We start from the raw sequence: 12,245 nt of genomic DNA, 5'->3' as shown, positions 1-12,245 counted from the left end.
TATAACATTGATAGACCATATTATATGTGTAACTTCATTATTATAAAATTCATATGCCATAAAATTTGCACTTATGATGCACACATGGCTTTGAATATATTTATAGTATTACGCAGTATCGCCATGTTCATTATGAACATTTCCCTTCCATACCTCATTTTTTCCCAATCCTCCCAGCTCTAGACAGACTGGTGATCTACTATCTACCTTTTATGAATTTGCTTATTGTAGACATTTTATATAAACAAAATCATATATTATAATTTTGTATATCATATATTATATAATACTATAATAAATCATATAATATTATAATTTCCTATTAGCTTTGCATACTTTTTTCAAGATTTATCTGTTATACTCCAATATTCCATTCCTTTTCATGGCTGAATAATATTCCATTATATTGTTATACTACGTTCTGTTTGCCCATTCGTTAGCTGATGTATATTTGAAATTTGTCCACCTTTTGGCTATTACAAATCACGTTGCTGTGAACATTTATGTGCAATTTTTTTTCAGCACTGGGGATCAAACTTAGATTAAATGGTTCCTTAGTTGTTCAGAGGAGTTACATCATTAGAATCCTTGCCTAAGTATACCATCCTTTGGTCAATTTGTTGTATATATAAGCATATAACCCTGAATTGAATGTCTTTCTGATGTCAGAACCAAACTGTCTTTATTACTGTTTCTTTGTAGTAAGTTTTGACGTCAAAAAGTATGGCTCTACCAAGTTTGTTGTTCTCATTCACTTGAATTTCCATAGAAATTTTAGGATCACCCAAGTGTGTATGGTCTCTGTGCTCTCAAGAAGAGGTTGTAGCCTGCTATTCTTAGGACTGTTTTTAAAGTTTTACATGAGAGTAACTTCTCTCAGATACTGCAGATAACAGTTATAAATTGTGGACAGAATATAAAAGCCAATTCTCTGGAGATAGTGGAGAGTTGCCAGAAGTGGCAGAAGCTAGAGTTAACTTTTTTTTTTTTTGACAAAATGGTTTTTCCCTAACATAGTTTCAGTTATTATCCTATGGGGTGGCTGCAGCTGAAACTTAAACCCACAGTCCTAAAGGCTTATGAAGCAAGATAAAGCTCCCAGCTACTGTAGTAGTTTGAAAGTGAAGGGAAAAATACCAGAAAGGAAAAAGCCACATGAAGGAAGCCCCAGTGTGTAAATTCTGTTCTAATGGCTGGGTGACCCTGAACTACATGCAGGATGGGTAGGGTGCCAGGCCACACAGCTCAGACTAAAGGGACGGCTGCTGCCTCTCAGGTTGGAGTGTGGGGTCAGCCAAGCTAATGGTCTATTCTTTACAAGAATCCATCTTCCCAACATCCCATCACTGACAACATCCAGGATAGGATCCAAAGTTACTAGATGTTAAAGCAAATAACAACACAAAGACACAGAGAGAGGTTTCCTAAGATCACTTGGCAGTTGTTACTTGGGAGGAAAGGCAATAAGTGGAAAATACTGCTATTATAACTCTGGTTTTAGAATTACCAAGTAAAGATCTCTAAGCAGCTATTCTAAGTGTGATCAATACATGTGGAGGGAAGTATGCAAATAATATACAGATATTCAGAGCTCTTAGGAGAGATCTAGAAAAATGTGTGTATGCACACACACGTGTGTGTGTGTGTGTGTCCATGCATGTATGTATGAGAGAGAATAAAACCAAATGGTCATTCTAGAACTAAAAAAAATTACCTGAAATTTAAAAATTGCACAAGGTGCACTTACATAATTGTACAGTCTAAATGGCAGCAAAAAGGGATAGTGGTCTTCAATGCAGATTAAAATGGTTGGAAGAGCAGAGTGAAAGTATTAAAAATAAAATGGACTTGTCTATAAATATCAAACGGCATATCTTATGTAATTTACATATAAAGGGGAAAAGTGGGAAAATGAGGCAGAGGAATGTTTGAAGAAAACATGTCTGAAATATTCCCAAGTTTTGTGAAATTCATAAAAGAATATATTTTGAAAAACAGTCAGGTATGGTGGTATATACCTATAATTCCAACATTGATGTAGAAGGATATCAAGTTCAAACTAGCTTGAGTTAGACATTAAAACTTGATCTCAACTGGAAGGGGAGACATGGTTCAAAAAGAATTTTAGGTCTGGGAAGGTGATTCAGTGGTAGAGTGCTTGCCTCACATGCATGAGGCCTTGGGTTCAATTCCTCAGCACCACATAAACAGAAAAAGCCAGAAGTGGCCCTGTGGCTCAAATGGTAGAGCACTAGCCTTGAGCTGAAGAGCTGAGGAACAGCACTTAGACCTAGAGTTTCAAGTCCCATGACCCCCCCTCCCCCCAAAAAAAGAATTGTATTCATTATTCATTATCTGATTCATGTCACTGGAACCCCTCTGTATATCAACTCTACAATAGCAATTAAAAAAAGTAAAAACTATCTCAAGACACACACACACACACAAAAAAAGCCAGGTACAAGTGGTTCACACCTATAATCCTAGCTACTCAGGAGGCTGAAATCTGAGGATTGTGGTTTAAAGCCAGCCCTGGCAGGAGAGTTCATGAGACTCTTATCTCCTATTAAGCATGAAAAGTTGAGAAGTAGAGCTGTGGCTCAAGTAGTACAGTGCTAGCCTTGCACACAAAAGTTCAGGGTCAGCACCCAGGCCCTGAGTTCAAACCCTAGGACCAGCACACAAAACGTTTTAAAAAGTTGGCAATTATGGTTTAATTTTAATATATTTATGAAGACCTAACAGGTTTGGAAAAGTTTAATGATTTATTATTACTGGTCTAGATCAATAATCTTAACCTTGAAGATATTAAATTGTTATATTAACTGATAGGTTATTGATTTGTCCAGGGTAACACAAGAATCATGGTTAGCTCCCAATTTGTTGTTATTTAGGGATAGGGAAACTAGGATCCAAATTAAGATCTCTTAAAGACAAAGTTCCAAAAACAAAGTCTCAAGCTCAAACTCTAACCTTACAACTATCCTTCTTGTTTATAATATCACCAGCACAAATCATGTCTTCCTTGATGACTGATTCCAATGCCGGCAGAAAGATGCCGATTGGATTATAGAGTTGTTCACACTCCTGGCGGGTAAAGACAGGTACTTCAGCTTCCTGCAGGGACAGGAAAGAGATGTAAAACAGCCTGGAAAGCTAGGCACCACTCAGTCAAAATGTGTAGAAGTCTCTCAACAGAAACCATAAGGCAGATTTCAGGTACTTCCCAATCTTGTTAACTTATGGAGGGATTTTTGGTACAATGAAATAGAAAGTTGTGGAGAATTTTCAATTATTTGTTGGAGGATTTTTCTGTTGTGTCATTATTCTGAACAAAGATTGTTATTCCAAATAAAGATATGCATCTGGTTGAGTAAAGATGTGAGTATTCTAAGGTATTTCAAAACTTTTCCATTTTCTTGCTTGCAAGTCAATTCCTGTTTTATCTCTACTTCATCCAATGGAAATAGTTGACACAACACATTGGAAATGAATCAAATTGGTTTAGCCTCTCTCCAAACCTTATGTCAAGCTCTAAACCAGAGAGAAGAAATTAAGTATTTAAATTGTTAGTATCTGCTCTAACCGCCGTAGTTAGACTCCAGACAGGATATAAGACTACATAACCATGTAAATGCCAGAAGAACTTTTTTTTATTTGTAAATAATATCATTATGTGGATCTGATTTTGTTGAAGAACATTTGCTATAATAAGGACATAGCTAGAATGTGAATGTTCTGGAATAGGAACACCAGGATGATGTAGGAAACAACCTCTGTCTCTGCCCATTCTCACCTGCATTCTCCTTAACTAGTCCCCATCCAGTCACCCAACAAGAAGCTGGGATCTTCAGCCGCTTTGAGGTACTGGGCAGGCAGATGGGTAGGATCTCCGCAGAGAAGGTGACTTGGGAGGACAGTCTGAGCAAGGCAATGTCTGCATTTGAGCCATCGTATTTGGGGTGGACGATGATTCGGGACACATAGTATACCTTGCCTTTATTTGAGGCATCTGCTTTAAGGGATCCCAGCCAAACAGTGTATGAATAAGCTGAGGTCCTATGGAAAAAAGAGAGAATAGAAGTGCAGCAGGCTGATAGTCTACACTGGGTAGGAGAAGCTGTCTCTATATCACAATGAACACAGCAAGAAAGGATAGCATACTGGGATTTAATCGGGGTCCAGTTGATCTTGGGCTAGGGTTAGTTTGATTCCTTCTTTCTATTGCTTGACTGCTCTTCTGTTGGTCTCCAATTACATGCTCATAGCTAGAATTATGTTTTATGTTTTCTCCCCAATTCTCTCCCTGGTAAACCACCACCTGTATGCTTAATAGTCATTCTTCTTCATTGTCAGTTTTGATTTCTGTCCTAAATAAAACTTTAAAGCAAATTGTAATGGGGGCTGGGAAGGTGGCTCAGTGGTAGAGTGCTTGCCTTGCATGCATGAGGCCCTGGGTTCGATTCTTCAGCACCAGATAAACAGAAAAAGCCGGAAGTGGCGCTGTGGCTCAAGCAGTAGAGCGCTCACCTTGAGCTGAAGAGCTGAGGGACAGCACCTAGGCCCAGAGTTCAGGTCCACAATCGGCAAAAAAAAAAAAAAAGAAAAAGAAAGCAAATTGTAATGGGTTACAGTTTAAATAACTTAAAATGCCAGGTAATTTGATAAGCTGTATAAAATAAATGAAGAAGTTCTGCTGGGTGTGGTAGTACACACCTGTTAGGCAAGACTCTCCCCCCCCCAAAAAAAAGTGGGTGCCTAGCATGAGTGAGACCTGAATTTATTTCCCAGTATTGCAAAAACAAAAATTCACCTTATTCTGAGGCAGTCTCTTTCAGCTGTTTAGCCCTTACTCATTTCCCTGGTATTTTCAAGAAACACTATATATTTATGTTTCTTAACACCTCCCCTCTCTTTTTAGAATATTCTTAAATGGAAGGAGAAGACTAAGTTATGTATCACAGCTTACCCCCAACCCCCTCTTTCATTTATTTTCATTTATTTTTATTTTTTTTAATAACCTTTATTTAACATGTGAGTTACAGAAAACATATTCGCAAAATGCAAAGTATTACTGCCACAAGCAGTTCAGGTGGACATGACTGTCTAGATCCTCCATGTACATACACCCATCCCTTTTTAGGTAACAGATCTATGGTTTGTGTCATGCTTTTCCAAATGTTACAAATTCACCAATTCAAAATCCCAAAGCTACATGAATATTTTGATAACCAAGAATAAACTACACAAACTCAATCTGTTTGGTTAAAAAAAAATGCATTCCTGCTTTTCTTAGGGATAAAAATTTCACTGAAGACAAAAACAGCAACAGGCTTCTAGACAGAAGTATTGGCAGAGTTACAATTAAAATACTGAATTTCTTTTATGCTCAATTTAAAGAGACATAAAGCAAGATATACTAAGCAATTTCAAAACTCATTAGTAGGCTTATAGCATACTATTAGCAAGAATGTTTCTACTAAATATATATATCCCTAGGGGACAACCAGAACCATATACATCAATGGTTCTAATCAAAGTAAAATTCTGAGCACACCTGCACACATCTCTCTCCCTGCAGGCTTCCTATTCCTACCCTCTCCTGCCAGCCTCTAAGTCAGTCCTGACTTCATTGCCCAGAGGTGGCACAATCCATCCAAGATGGATCTGCTGATTGTAACAGGTATTTAGAAGTTATTTAATTCCCTACTTCTACTTTTTACCATATATTATCTCAGGACATCTATAAAGATTAGATGTTCTGAAATAATGAGAGCTTTGTGTACAATGTAAGTATTTTACCAAAAATGCAATGCTAACGGAGGCCTTCCCCACCTTCCTCTTCTCCCTCACCATCTCTCCAGACACGCTGAGATAATTCACTCCTAGGAGACAGTTTTTCCTAAAAACTAACAGAAGGACATTTCTATAGGGATTATTTTCTACTTTTTACTTTTAGCATTAAGACTTAACCCTTAATACTTGATAATATTAACTAAAATACACATACAAAACCAAGTCTAGACCAACAAAACAGGCCCGAGATAGCCTTCTCTTTTTTTATCCATCTTCTTCCCCAGTGTTGTCATAAGTTTCTGTTAGCACAGGATTTATGTGCACGTCCCCGTGGCTGAGCAAACATTATATCTGGTCTCGTGATTACATTTCTTGTAAAGCCTTTTGCTTCTCCTAGAGTTAATAATGGCATCTCACTTTGCTCTCTTAATTTTCTATGTACCCATGAGTGATTCATCATTGTTTCCACAAACTCTGTCCAAACTGTAAATCTCACATCCAAGCCTGCCATGCATTCTATGAAGACTGCCTTTATTAGTGTCCTCTGCCCTCTGGTTCTGTCAAGGCTGCCATCATTCGGGCACTTCCCTTAAATTTTATGATCTTCTTGGGAATTCTGTCTGGATCTCATCTTTCTCTTTTTATTTTCCCTTCATGTTGGTGAAACACATGAGCCTATGACTTCCCCAGAAAGTGTGCTTGAGAGGTAACATTTTGGCTGCTTTGCATGTTTGGAAATGTATCCTTTGTACCCCATATTAATTGGTATTTTATATATGGGGAGAATTTTAGGCTGATTTGCCCTCAGCATTTTGACGTTGTTACTTCATTCTCTTTGAGCATTCACTGTGGTTGTTGAAAAGCCCTGCTGTTTTGACTTCTGTCCAGGTTAGTTATCAATTATTATGTAACACATTATGGCAAGGCCTAGTGGCTCAGAAAAACTGACATGTATGTCACTGGGTTCCTAACTCCAGGTGGGCTCAGGTATCACAAGTTTGCTTGGGGGAGAACTGGATTCCAGACTCTGGTTTATTGCTTTAGGCCTTCAGCAGAGTCATTTCCTGGAAGACAAGTTCTAGTGTGATGGGGTCTCTCCCCGTGGCTGCTTGTTCTAAAGGCAACTTCTTGAATATAATGGCTCTGTGAGAGGGCCATGGTTATGACACCCCCCTCCAAAGAAAACAAAAAGCTAAGACAACCCCTCTGCTCATATTTAGGAAGTGATTTGATTAAAAGTTAGAAAATTTCTACTACAATGACTGTCCTCTACCAAGGTGAGGACAGTCCACTCATTTACATGGTTCGTTTGTGAAACCATTCCAACATTTACAGAAAAGCTGGCTGTCCACATGATAGCAGCTAGAACTCACTTTGGTAGGCAGTGTGCGGCGGTCAGTATCCAGTTCTTACTGATGAGGGACCCTCCGCAGATAGGGGCCCTGTCCAAATGAAGGCTGACTTGCCAAGGCCAGCGTCTGATAGCAGCATCCTGGCCACTGATGATGTGGCTTGAAAATACAGGTTGTCCACACACTAGAGAAAGAAGTGAAAGAGAACTGCGGAGATCTGGTCCCCTTCCTTTCATCCCCAGACCTTACCCCTTCCAAGGATCTAAGCCCTCCCTGGAGTCCATGCTCTGCCCCATCTGAGTTCAAACCCAGCCTGTGGAGACCACTCACCTGATTGTAAGTCTTTCTTTTTGGAAACAGAACAGAGGGAAAACCCTAAGGAGGACATGTTATTAGTGCTTAAGACATCTTGTATCTATATTCACTGAATTCAGGTATTTCCAGTTGTAAACAAAGCAATGCTCTGAAATGCTTTTTTTTTTCTGGCCAGTCCTGGGCTTGAACTCAGGGCCTGGACACTGTCTCTGAGCTTCTTTTGGTCAAGGCTAGCACGCTACCACTTAAGCCACAACACCACTTCCAGTTTTTTTCTCTTTATGTGGTACTGAGGACTCGAACCTAGGGCTTCATGCCTGCTTGGCAAGCACTCTACCACTAAACCACCTTCCCAGCCTTGCTTTTGAGATTTATAAGCTGGTTTGTACTGTTTAACTAAATTGGCATTTTGCAGCATTTATGTATCATTCTCTGCTGCAGTTCAAATTCTTTTAAGTCTGTAAGGGCCAGAAAAAAATAACAACATGCTTATGCTAGAAGCTGCTCCTATTCCATCCTCTTGAAATGTCATTTTCCTGGATCCTCTTAGCTGACTTAGTTATTCCCATCAGACTGGGTTTTCTAGTTCTGTTGGTGGTAGTGTTTTGGGTTTTGGTAATGTGGGCTATGGAACCCAGGGCCTAGCCCCTGCAAGCAAGCGCTCTACCACGCAGCTGCCTCCCCAGCAGCCTCTCCAAGACCTGGCTCAAACGGCTCCTTCGTGAGGCTGTCTCTGACCACCTTATTTTAAACTGCGACTCACCTCTTCCCCCTGGACTTCAGCTGTTCCTGTCCTCCTACAGCTTTTTCTAGTGACTTCTCACATGCCTTCTACTTTACTGACTCCCGGTCCCATGAAGACAGGGATCTTAGTGTGTGGACTGCCCGTGTCCAGCACAGAGCAGCCCAGCGGCGCCTGGGCTGTATATGATGCCTTCTTCCGTGAGGACCTCCTGCGGCCTTCCTTCCTTCTTCCTCCTCCGCCGCACGTGGGGTCCGGCCTCCGGCCTCCTCTCGGACACGGCGGCTGAGACCTTCCGCTAACGTTCTCGGTGGCTGGCCATCGAGAGCCTCCTCCTGCTTGGGGTTGAGAGGAACGGAATTAGGCCTGTCTGCCCGCCCTGGGCCCGGGGCTCACCCGGCAGGAGCAGCAACAGGCCCGCCCGCCCCCCCCACGGTCCCCCCTGCCCATGGCGCCGGCCTCCCAGCGGCCTTTCCGGTTGGACTCGGGCCGAGGAGAGGGCAGGGCCACCTTCTGCTTGGATTCCCGCGCTTCGCGGACCCCCGTCCCCCCCTCCCCCAAATGGGAGCTGCGGGGGTCCCCGGGGGCGGCGCCTGGGCCTGAGGCGCCCCCTGCCGCCCTGGGGGAGCAGGGCGCCGGCACCCTGCACCGGAAGGGATGGGTGGATAGCGGGTTGGGGGCCCTGGAAGAAAGAGGAACCTGGAAGTGGAGGTGTCCCTCGGGTGTTCTTGTCCCGGAGGAGAACACGGGATGCAGAGATACGACCGGTTAGGAAATGTGACAGGAGGGATACCAGGTTTGCTCATAGAGATACTGCACAGATACCAGCATCTTTCATTTACTTTTATCTTTTATTTGCTGGCTTTTGTTTTGTGCATAGCCCAGGCTGACCACAAACTAGCATTCTTCCCGCCTGGGCCTCTCCAGTCTGGGGTGAAAGGTCGATGGAGGGCTTGGGCCATCTCCCTTCAGAATCTGATCAAGCTTAGCATTCCTAAAAGTAGGACAAGGCAGACATGGCCCTCTTGATGTGGCCCAATGGGAAGCACTCAGTACCTCCCATGCAGTGTTCTCACACACACACAAAAGTGAAACCCGAACCTCTAAAGCTACTTTCACTTACCAAAAGTACAAGGGATAAAAAGAATAAGTTAATTGACAACACAAGGAAGTAAATAGTCAAATCCAGTATGTGGGATATTGTATAAAGCGGCTGACCTAGTTTCTGTCATAAGACAACCCTATGAAGGTAAAAAGGGAGAGGACTGCTTAGGTTATCAGACACTTAAGATCCTTAAGACTCTATGGCCCTTGTTTGAATCCAGATTTAATAGGCCAACTCTAAAAATACCTTTGGAGGTAAATAAGGCAATTTAATAATGAATTGGCTGTTAGATGGAGTGATGCTGATCCTGGCAGGTGTAACGGTGGCATTGGATTATGTAAGGAAACACCTATTTTTACAGAGAATCTGGGAACCACAGTCCTTTGTCGTTGTGTGGGAAGTTCCTCTGGTTTTCAGTCTGCAGTATGCTTGAGCCGTTCTCATGTTTTGACATTGTGACCTTAAGCAAGTAAACTTTCTCCCAGGCCTCCATTCCTCAGTTGTGTCATGTAGGCATTTGAATCAATTGATGGTTTTAAAAAATTTTATAAATGTATCATTGCTTATCACAGTGCTATTTATTCTTCATTTATTGTCTTCATTATCCTTCTATGAATACTCTGTTAATTTTCACGATGTCGTTGTACTACTCCTGGCTTTTCTAAGATAGGTAGTACCAAGGAATAGGAAGCCAAAGAGTGGATGCCAAATGCCCATGCTACACTTTGCTGGAAGACAGCTCTGTGAGCTTTCTGACTCACATCAGTCTCAAGGATAAGATCTATCCCTAGATGTTCACACTGAGCTTTCCTTTGAATGTCTCTGGGTTTTTGTTTGTTTGTTTTTGTTTGTTTTTATTGGTTGTGGGGCTTAAACTCTGGGCCTGGGCAGTGTCCCTGAGCTCTTCACCTCAAGTCTAGCACTCTACCATTTGAGCCATAGTGCCACTTCTGGTTTTCTGGTGGTTTATTGGAGATAAAGAGTCTCATGGACTCTCCTGCCTGGTCTGGCTTTGAACTGAGATCCTCAGATCTCAGTTGCTGAGTAGCTAGGATTACAGGCATGAGCCACTAGAGCCCGGCTTCCTTTGAATGTCTCTGCTGTACACAGTTAATTGCTGATTTGGGAAGGGTCATGTGAGGGTGATGTTAACCATGTAATTACTCAGCACAAGGATAAAGTTTCTACCTCTCCAAGATTGCAAGATGGAACCAATAATATTCCACAAGATTTTCATAAGAACTATGTGAACAATCATAGAGATAGTAGTTAGCTTGGTGTGTTAATTTTCCATCAGGATGAGAAAAAAAAAAGGAGAAAAGATTTATTTTTACTCCTGGTTTCAGTACATAGTCTGACTGGCTCCATTGCTGTAGGCTTATGGTGAGGTATGATACCATGTTGGCAGAAAAGTGTGGTGGGAGTCAAAGCTGCTCATGTCATAATAACCAGGAGGTAGAAAGAGAGAGAAGAGGATGAAGATCAGGTCACCATTCAAAAGTATATCCTCAGGTACCTACTATATTCAACTAATCTAGTTTCTGTCATCTCCCAGTAATGCCACCAAATTATGAGGCCATGAATGTATTAATTCATGACTGGGTGAGAGCCTTCACGATCCACTCACCACACCATCACTCTGAATAGTGCAGTAGGGACCAAACACACACACACGAGTTGGAAGTGAGAAGGATTCTATATCCTAGCACAACCCCCTGTCCCAAAGGTTCACATTGATCTCACAAATACAAAATGCAGTTTAGGTCCATCTCCCAGAAGTCCCACAGTCTTAGTAGTTTCAGCATAGTTTAAAAGTCCAAATCTAGCCAATAATGACTTACACTGGAAGATTAGCTACTCTGGAGGCTGAGATTGGGAGAATCATAGTTTGAGGCCAGCCCAGTAAAAAGCTCAAACCTGTCATCACAGTTAGGAAGAAAGTAGAAATAGGGGGATTGCAGTTCAGGCTTGCCCTGGCATAAGTACAAGACCCTACTTGAAAAATAACAAAAGCAAACTGGGCTGAAAACTTTGTAGAGTGCCTGCCTAACAAGTACAAGGTCCTGAGTTCAAACCCCAATACTGGGGAAAAAATAGTTGCTGTTTTCATTATTGTGGTTACTGAACAGATATCACAGAATTAAGCATTGACTTAAATCAGGGTAGACACATTCTCTTTGCTATGGTTTAGATGGAAGCCCCTGCAGACCAGAGCTTCTCAACCTTGATGCTGTTGACATTTTGGTCCAGATGATGCTTTGTTGTGGAGTGGCTGCCTGTTCAAAGTAGGGTATAATATCAGCCCAGGCTTCTGTGTTCTAAGTAGATGGCACCATTCACTCCTAGTTGTGACATGTCAGTAGGTAAATATTGCCCAGTGTCCCCTGGCAGAATCACCAGTGAGAATGCTGCTGTAGAGCAAGGATACCACTTTCAGGATAAAATAGGGACAGCAGCCGATTTGCATCTTTCATAGCTTTTACCTGTGTTCCATACAGGGCAAATGGACTCTTGTCTGTTTTCTAATTCAGTCCATCAGATTACTCTATTACATCATGAATAAGTCCCTCTAAAACCATCTCCTGAAAAATAACTGGCTAGATCTGGTCTTCATTCTTGAACCTGGACATTTTGAGTCATGCATTAGTTTCACTCCAGTAAGTCATAGAACTGGTCTGTATACTCACCATCTATTATGTCAGTATACTCACCATCTATTATGTCAGGCCCAGCCGTGCCTGGGCAGCCTCCTCCTCTCTCTCTCTGGCTCTTTGCCGTCTTAACCAGTCTGAAGGTTTTCCTGAATTGGTCCTGCTCTACACCCTTTAGGCCTTGGGCCCTATTTCCCTAACCGCAGCCTTCCACACCTCCAGTGGGGATTAGTCTTGTTCTTTGGTTACTAAAGATAGTTTCTTTTGTGTGTGTTTTTAAAAAA

General features: G+C 41.8%; 1 long non-coding RNA gene across 1 annotated transcript; it reads right to left on the bottom strand.

Annotated features, from left to right (window-relative positions):
* Positions 1-3,794: 3,794 nt before the first annotated feature.
* On the bottom strand, positions 3,795-8,595 carry LOC122120769. Its single transcript, XR_006149790.1, has 5 exons — positions 8,227-8,595; positions 7,479-7,523; positions 7,170-7,332; positions 4,531-4,558; positions 3,795-4,059 (listed from the first exon to the last, which is right to left on the bottom strand). It is a non-coding gene; the product is annotated as an uncharacterized LOC122120769 (long non-coding RNA).
* Positions 8,596-12,245: the final 3,650 nt, after the last annotated feature.

Source organism: Dipodomys spectabilis, unplaced genomic scaffold, assembly GCF_019054845.1.
Source record: "Dipodomys spectabilis isolate Male_0828 unplaced genomic scaffold, ASM1905484v1 ptg000178l, whole genome shotgun sequence".
Taxonomy (NCBI): Eukaryota; Metazoa; Chordata; class Mammalia; order Rodentia; family Heteromyidae; genus Dipodomys; species Dipodomys spectabilis.
The sequence above is the reverse complement of the archived record's forward strand: the minus strand, read 5'-3'. Positions and strand labels throughout refer to the sequence as shown.